Source organism: Notothenia rossii (assembly GCF_949606895.1).
Source record: "Notothenia rossii genome assembly, chromosome: 4".
In the NCBI taxonomy this organism is placed as follows: Eukaryota; Metazoa; Chordata; class Actinopteri; order Perciformes; family Nototheniidae; genus Notothenia; species Notothenia rossii.
In genome coordinates this window covers 704,908-713,367 of record NC_136902.1, presented here as the reverse complement: position 1 = coordinate 713,367, position 8,460 = coordinate 704,908, and the positions used below count along the sequence as shown (strand labels likewise).

General features: G+C 46.9%; 1 long non-coding RNA gene across 1 annotated transcript in view; it reads right to left on the bottom strand.

Moving 5' to 3' along the window:
* Positions 1–5,014, bottom strand: part of LOC307038354 — a 10,328-nt gene extending 5,314 nt beyond the window's left edge. Inside the window, exons 1-2 of the long non-coding RNA XR_013807974.1 lie at positions 4,587–5,014; positions 3,915–4,015 (exon numbers count right to left, since the gene is read on the bottom strand). This is a non-coding gene — a long non-coding RNA (uncharacterized lncRNA). The remainder of the gene's footprint in view (positions 1–3,914; positions 4,016–4,586) is intronic.
* Between the last annotated feature and the right edge of the window lie 3,446 nt (positions 5,015–8,460).

Below are 8,460 nucleotides of genomic sequence, written 5' to 3'. Positions count from 1 at the left end.
AAATAAAACATGGGAGCGGTGGAGATGAGGAGGTGTCGGCGTTCTGGCGATTTACTCGGAAGGCTTCAGTGGAAGCTGCTGGGAGTCCCAGCAGCTTCCACTGAAGCCAGTCCCCTACTCCGGGGACTTCCGGCTGGGGACTCCGGGTGGCAGTATACGCTGTGAAGTGGTTTGCGGCCTGCCAGTAAACCCAAAGCAGAAGAAGAAGAAGTGACGTCAGCGGCTTCATTTGCCTAATCCACCCTCAGGGACTTATTCCAGTGTGAACGCGATCTACTAGATAGTTACGGAACTAAAGATTTCCGGGGAACTAAGGTCCGGGAACTATTCCTGGGAAAAGTCCTTGGTGTGAAAGCGCCTGTTGAGACCACAGGTTCCTCGGACCCTAAAAGAGTAAAAAGAGAGATAAAGAGAAAATACAAATCAAGCGATTCATTTCTAAACTGGGTGTAAATGTTTCTATTCCTCCTGGATTGATGATTAAAGAACAGGAGGAAGAAAAAGTAGTTGCCAGTTTATGTCTTGATTCTTAAAACCAGTCCCTCGTATGAAATCAGTGGGAGGAGTAAAGTACGGCTGGTGAAAGTGCAAAAAGTGAACAAAAGTTGTGCGTAAAATCCAAAATAGCCGACTTCCTGCTCGGTTTACGATATTCCTTCCAGAGGCTTTTTTGTTCGTCTCACCATGTTCTATTTGCCTACCAAATGTCAGACTTGTAGGTGAAGGTACAACCAGGGGCTGCTTGCTAACACTCTGGTAGGGGGCGCCATAGAGCTATAGACCTATAACAAGACCCCTCAAATGTAAAACTTTTAAGAAGACTGTGAAAAATCTCCAGCTTTGAAGCGTTGTGACAAATGACCATATAATCATTTGAAACACATCATACTCTGATTTCCTTTTGCTCTGTTAAAGTGTGTTGTTAGTCTGTGTTTAAGAGAGACAGATGCTAAGGGTTTACATTCCAGGAGGCAACGGAAGTAAAAGGACTGGGGGGTTAACGGTTTGATGATGGGATGGAGGAGCAGCTGTTTCCTGAACACCCAGAGAGAGACTGAAAGCAGACCTTCTCTCTCCTCTGAGGGTGAAGCTGCTCTGTTCCTCCGTTTCAGATCAATCTCACTTTATATTGAATTTCTTTATTACTTTATTAAATATAACAAAAGACAAACTTTGTCCACGAATCAATTCTCAGTTTCTCTGAAGAGTTTCCTCCACATTAGAATGAAACACGACCATTCACAACAGATTCTCCGCTCCGACTGCTCGAACTCTAAAAGAGTGAAAACAGGTGTGTACCCTGACAGAAGTCTGTGGGACAGGTGAAGTGGACCCTAACAGGTAGAGAGGTGTGTTCTGTTACCCTGACAGAAGTCTGTGGACAGGTGAAGCGGACCCTAACAGGTAGACAGGTGTGTTCTGTTACCCTGACAGAAGTCTGTGGACAGGTGAAGCGGACCCTAACAGGTAGACAGGTGTGTTCTGTTACCCTGACAGAAGGCTGTGGACAGGTGAAGCGGACCCTAACAGGTAGACAGGTGTGTTCTGTTACCCTGACAGAAGTCTGTGGGACAGGTGAAGCGGACCCTAACAGGTAGACAGGTGTGTTCTGGTACCCTGACAGAAGTCTGTGGGACAGGTGAAGCGGACCCTAACAGGTAGACAGGTGTGTTCTGTTACCCTGACAGAAGTCTGTGGGACAGGTGAAGCGGACCCTAACAGGTAGACAGGTGAAGCGGACCCTAACAGGTAGACAGGTGTGTTCTGTTACCCTGACAGAAGTCTGTGGGACAGGTGAAGCGGACCCTAACAGGTAGACAGGTGAAGCGGACCCTAACAGGTAGACAGGTGTGTTCTGTTACCCTGACAGAAGTCTGTGGGACAGGTGAAGCGGACCCTAACAGGTAGACAGGTGTGTTCTGTTACCCTGACAGAAGTCTGTGGGACAGGTGAAGCGGACCCTAACAGGTGGACAGGTGAAGCGGACCCTAACAGGTAGACAGGTGTGTTCTGTTACCCTGACAGAAGTCTGTGGGACAGGTGAAGCGGACCCTAACAGGTAGACAGGTGTGTTCTGTTACCCTGACAGAGGTCTGTGGGACAGGTGAAGCGGACCCTAACAGGTAGACAGGTGTGTTCTGTTACCCTGACAGAGGTCTGTGGGACAGGTGAAGCGGACCCTAACAGGTAGACAGGTGTGTTCTGTTACCCTGACAGAGGTCTGTGGGACAGGTGAAGCGGACCCTAACAGGTAGACAGGTGTGTTCTGTTACCCTGACAGAGGTCTGTGGGACAGGTGAAGCGGACCCTAACAGGTAGACAGGTGAAGCGGACCCTAACAGGTAGACAGGTGAAGCGGACCCTAACAGGTAGACAGGTGTGTTCTGTTACCCTGACAGAAGTCTGTGGGACAGGTGAAGCGGACCCTAACAGGTAGACAGGTGTGTTCTGTTACCCTGACAGAAGTCTGTGGGACAGGTGAAGCGGACCCTAACAGGTAGACAGGTGTGTTCTGTTACCCTGACAGAAGTCTGTGGACAGGTGAAGCGGACCCTAACAGGTAGACAGGTGTGTTCTGTTACCCCGACAGAAGTCTGTGGGACAGGTGAAGCGGACCCTAACAGGTAGACAGGTGTGTTCTGTTACCCTGACAGAAGTCTGTGGGACAGGTGAAGCGGACCCTAACAGGTAGACTGGTGAAGCGGACCCTAACAGGTGGACAGGTGAAGCGGACCCTAACAGGTAGACAGGTGTGTTCTGTTACCCTGACAGAAGTCTGTGGGACAGGTGAAGCGGACCCTAACAGGTAGACAGGTGTGTTCTGTTACCCTGACAGAAGGCTGTGGACAGGTGAAGCGGACCCTAACAGGTAGACAGGTGTGTTCTGTTACCCTGACAGAAGTCTGTGGGACAGGTGAAGCGGACCCTAACAGGTAGACAGGTGTGTTCTGTTACCCTGACAGAAGTCTGTGGGACAGGTGAAGCGGACCCTAACAGGTAGACAGGTGTGTTCTGTTACCCTGACAGAAGTCTGTGGGACAGGTGAAGCGGACCCTAACAGGTAGACAGGTGTGTTCTGTTACCCTGACAGAGGTCTGTGGGACAGGTGAAGCGGACCCTAACAGGTAGACAGGTGTGTTCTGTTACCCTGACAGAAGGCTGTGGACAGGTGAAGCGGACCCTAACAGGTAGACAGGTGTGTTCTGTTACCCTGACAGAAGTCTCTGGGACAGGTGAAGCGGACCCTAACAGGTAGACAGGTGTGTTCTGTTACCCTGACAGAAGTCTGTGGGACAGGTGAAGCGGACCCTAACAGGTAGACAGGTGTGTTCTGTTACCCTGACAGAAGTCTGTGGGACAGGTGAAGCGGACCCTAACAGGTAGACAGGTGTGTTCTGTTACCCTGACAGAAGTCTGTGGGACAGGTGAAGCGGACCCTAACAGGTAGACAGGTGTGTTCTGTTACCCTGACAGAAGTCTGTGGGACAGGTGAAGCGGACCCTAACAGGTAGACAGGTGTGTTCTGTTACCCTGACAGAAGTCTGTGGGACAGGTGAAGCGGACCCTAACAGGTAGACAGGTGTGTTCTGTTACCCTGACAGAAGTCTTTGGGACAGGTGAAGCGGACCCTAACAGGTAGACAGGTGTGTTCTGTTACCCTGACAGAAGTCTGTGGGACAGGTGAAGCGGACCCTAACAGGTAGACAGGTGTGTTCTGTTACCCTGACAGAAGTCTGTGGGACAGGTGAAGCGGACCCTAACAGGTAGACAGGTGTGTTCTGTTACCCTGACAGAAGTCTGTGGGACAGGTGAAGCGGACCCTAACAGGTAGACAGGTGTGTTCTGTTACCCTGACAGAAGTCTGTGGGACAGGTGAAGCGGACCCTAACAGGTAGACAGGTGTGTTCTGTTACCCTGACAGAAGTCTTTGGGACAGGTGAAGCGGACCCTGTAGTCCTCACACCTGCTGCTCTGATCTTTGTTCACGCAGAAGAACCCGGAGGAGGCGTATTATCTGAGAGAGAGAGAGAGAGAGAGAGAGAGAGAGAGAGAGAGAGAGAGAGAGAGAGAGAGAGAGAGAGAGAGAGATTTCAGCAGACCATTTACATGCACTGACTTCTAGAGAACTACAGGAGAGAGAACACCACAGAAGAAGAGCAGGGACTCTTTAGGACTTGATGGACATCACGCAGAAATTCTGAAAAAGTCTGAAATGTTCTTTAAAAATCATATTTTTAGATTTTCAGAAACATTTCAGAATTTTCACGAAGTCAGAATGTTGGAATTTTCATAAAAGAGTCAGAATTTTTTTATTTTGAGAAAAAAAGGGAACATTTTGACATTTTCTGAAAATAGTCTATATCTTGAGATTTTCTCAAAAAAGTCAGAATTCTGCGATTTTCAGGAAATTATCAGAACTTTTGGGATTTACTGAAAAAAAATACAGAATTTCAGAAAAAGAGTCAAAATATATTGGGATTTTCAGAAATAGTCGGAATTTTTTAGGAAAAAGTTTGAATTTTGAAATGTTCTGAAGTGCAGAGGTCAGTGTTCCTCGTGTTATACAATCAGATATTGATCCTCACGTCAGGAAGTTATTGGTCGTGTCCACCGGCTCTCCGGAGACGGTCTGAGCCTCGATGGCCGCCGGCTGGGAGCAGATCTCTCGAGGGAAAACGTTCACGATGTCGTTGAGCATCTCGAATCTCCGTTTCCTGTGGGGTCGTCGTGGTCAAACCAGCGCGTCCTGCACTCTGAGAGCAGAGAGATATAATCAGGGCCCCCCCCCTCCCTACAGGCCAATCACGCAGGCTGCATGGGGCCCCGCTTTGCGCAGGGGGCCTCAGCTGCTGTGCACAGTTCTCCCCTCAGTTCTCCGCGCACCCCCCGCGAGAGTGAGAGGTGACAAGACAAGGGGAGCGCGTCTGTAACCCGACACCGTTGCAATAAATGACATCTGACCAATCACGGCTTTGATACGGCCACTCGTGCAGGTGAAGAGATGTCGGTGAAAAGACAGTTTCAGTCCGGCGCAAGCAAGAGGGAAAAAAAACAAAACATGAAGAAACTAGAGCATCGCTCGAAGGCGGGTTATTGTATGAGTCAAATGTACAACTTGCGAATGTTGTATAAGTCAAATTGCCGATTACTATATTAACAGACACACCAGGTGAATAGGGTAATTTGTTTAACTTAAAGGTATCAGCTAGAAATCTATCCAGTATTGTATTACAAGTTTTTCTGAAATAGCATGTTTAAATATGCAAATGAGCCATTAACCATTAAATATGTGCGTATTTTAACACATTTCAGGAATCGGAATCTGAACTTTGGACAAAGCCAGGCTCAAAATGTTTGTTTCATTTTGTAGTAATATTAATATCCAAGGCTTTTACAGAAGGGATATTGATCCGTAAATCAGAAAATACTGTCAACAGCCCTAAAATATCAATTTTCGCCATGTTTTTAGGTAAACAATGTTGTATAATTCAGGCTATGAATGATATATGAACAAACCCTTCTGTAAAAGCCTTCATAATATTGATAGGAATATAACTGGAAGGTTTGGTGTGTCTACGTGCTAAATAACTCATTTTGAGAAAAGGACCTTTACAGATTGCAGTGAGGCGCGAGCTAAACCCTCCTGCTCTCTGGATGACAGCTTGCGCCTCGACGCACTCCGTGAAGGTATTTCATGTTCGGGGTCATTTGTTTTTTGTATAATCTTGCTTCGTGCAAGTGACAATATTGTCGTCTTCTCTGTAAACGTTTTTTTCGCCGTTCTTTTGCCATTTTGAGATTTACATTTCTAGCGGAAAGCTAACCAGGAAGTGTTTTAGCACACCACGTGACGCATCTGAACGAATCACGTTGTCAGAAATTGACACCAGCCAATGAGATTTCGTTTCTTGGTTTAAGACCCTTTGTGCTTTCACGATTGGTTGCTGATGCAAAGGAAATGACCATATTTGGATCCGATGAGATTGTGCAGGAGAGACACAGCTTTCTAACGATACATCGGAGGACATGGTGCACACAGCGGTCACGGTACTTTATGTTACGTTAGAATGCTAACTTTTGGTTAAAGGAGAAATCTACTGACGCAAATAGACAAACTATAGTAAAATAAACACTTAAATGTGTATTTTGTACGTTTTCCAAAAGCCTGAAAGAAAACATGTTAGAATCAAAATAGCACAAAATCTCAAAATTGACCAGTGCTTGAAAAACGATGTTTTTGCCTGCCGTGTCTCGCCTTAAAACATCAGCTGCAATCCACGACATGAAGAAGGCAGTCTCTGCAGAGCATAGAGGCTAATGGAGATGCAGTTATTTCCAGCATTCTTTATTTAGCATTCATTCAAGTATGTGATGCCTTTTATCTGCTAATGTACAGGAGGAAGAGTGATCAACTGTCTGTCTAGTTGGCTTACATAACAGTTAAAGTTTACAGCCTAAAAAACATCCAGCATTTTTCCCCCTTTTATTCATTTTGATGTCAATTTGCACATTTCATGGTGATGCTCAGCCTCTAACTCCTAACAGTCATCATCATGTCAACCACCACACAGAGAAATACTGATAGAAATGTGTGTGTAGTTTTTGATACATTGCTGACAGTGGGAAATACATTTGAATACAGATTTAAGAAATATCAGTTTTTGAGCATGTCATAAGGATGTTTTGCCTTGACTATATTACAACTATATTATAATAAAAATAATATAGTATTTATATTATTGAATCGGCAGTAAGTCGGACCCATTTCAGGTGAGGGTTGGCCTCCGCCAGGGCTGCGCTTTGTCACCAATCCTGTTTGTAATATACATGGATCGGATTTCGAGGCGTAGTCGTGGGGGAGGGGGGGAGGGGGTCTGCAGTTCGGTGGACTAAGGATTGCACCACTGCTTTTTGCAGATGATGTGGTTCTGATGGCTTCATCGGTCTGCGACCTTCAGCACTCACTGGATCGGTTCGCAACCGAGTGTGAAGCGGCTGGGATGAGGATCAGCACCTCCAAATCTGAGGCCATGGTTCTCAGCAGGAAACCGATGGACTGTCCACTCCAAGTAGGGAATGAGTCCTTACCCCAAGTGAAGGAGTTCAAGTATCTCGGGGTCTTGTTCTCGAGTGAGGGAACAATGGAGCGTGAGATGGGTCGGAGAGTCGGAGCAGCGGGAGCGGTACTGCAGTCTCTTTACCGCACCGTTGTGACGAAAAGGGAGCTGAGCCAAAAGGCAAAGCTCTCTGTCTACCGGGCCATTTTCGTTCCTACCCTCACCTATGGTCATGAAGGATGGGTCATGACCGAAAGAACGAGATCGCGGGTACAAGCGGCCGAGATGGGTTTTCTCCGCAGGGTGGCTGGTGTCTCCCTTAGGGATAAGGTGAGAAGTTCGGTCATCCGGGAGGGACTCGGAGTTGAACCGCTCCTCCTTCGCGTCGAAAGGAGCCAGTTGAGGTGGTTCGGGCACCTAGTTAGGATGCCACCTGGGCGCCTCCCTAGGGAGGTGTTCCAGGCACGTCCAGCTGGGAAGAGACCAAGGGGTAGACCTAGAACCAGATGGAGGGATTATATCTCTTCTCTGGCCTGGGAGCGCCTTGGGATCCCCCAGTCAGAGCTGGTTGATGTGGCCAGGGAAAAGAAAGTTTGGGGCTCTCTGCTGGAACTGCTACCTCCGCGACCCGACCACGGATAAGCGGGAGAAGATGGATGGATGGATTATTGAATTGATTATGATTATTAGTAGAAGTAGTTTGCATTAATTATATTTAAATCTTTTTGAGGCTAGTATTTGGCAGGAAATGCAGACGTATTCACGTGTAAACGCATACTGAACGACATACATGCACATTTACCATTTACCTCACTGTATTAAAAAGTAACTGTGTTGATAATAATAATAATAATAATAATAATAATGATAATAATAATAAACAGGAATTATATTTGCAAAGTAGCCTACTTTGTTTCCAAAAAAAAAAGTTTCACTCCTGTCGGTTGGGGGGGGGGGGGGGGGCCTCATCTCACAATGTCGCTTAGGGCCCCAAGTTGGCCAGGGGTGGCCCTGGATATAATCATTAATGTGTTCTTTTAGTTTAGATACAGGTGTGTATATGATGTGTTACTGTTTACCTGAGCAGAAGTCTCCGGAGCAGGTGAACCTCACCTGGTAGTCCTCACACTGCCCCGCCTCCTGATCAGAGTTCAGACCCTCTGCTGCACTGAAGCTGCAACACACACACAAACACACACACACACACACACACACACACACACACACACACACACACACACACACACACACACACACACACACACACACACACACACACACACACACACACACACACACACACACACACACACACTTGTAACCTCCAAAACTACAAACACTTCTGGGGCAAAAAAGAACTCAAGATATTATTATAGTTTTTATTTATTTTTAAGGATATAAC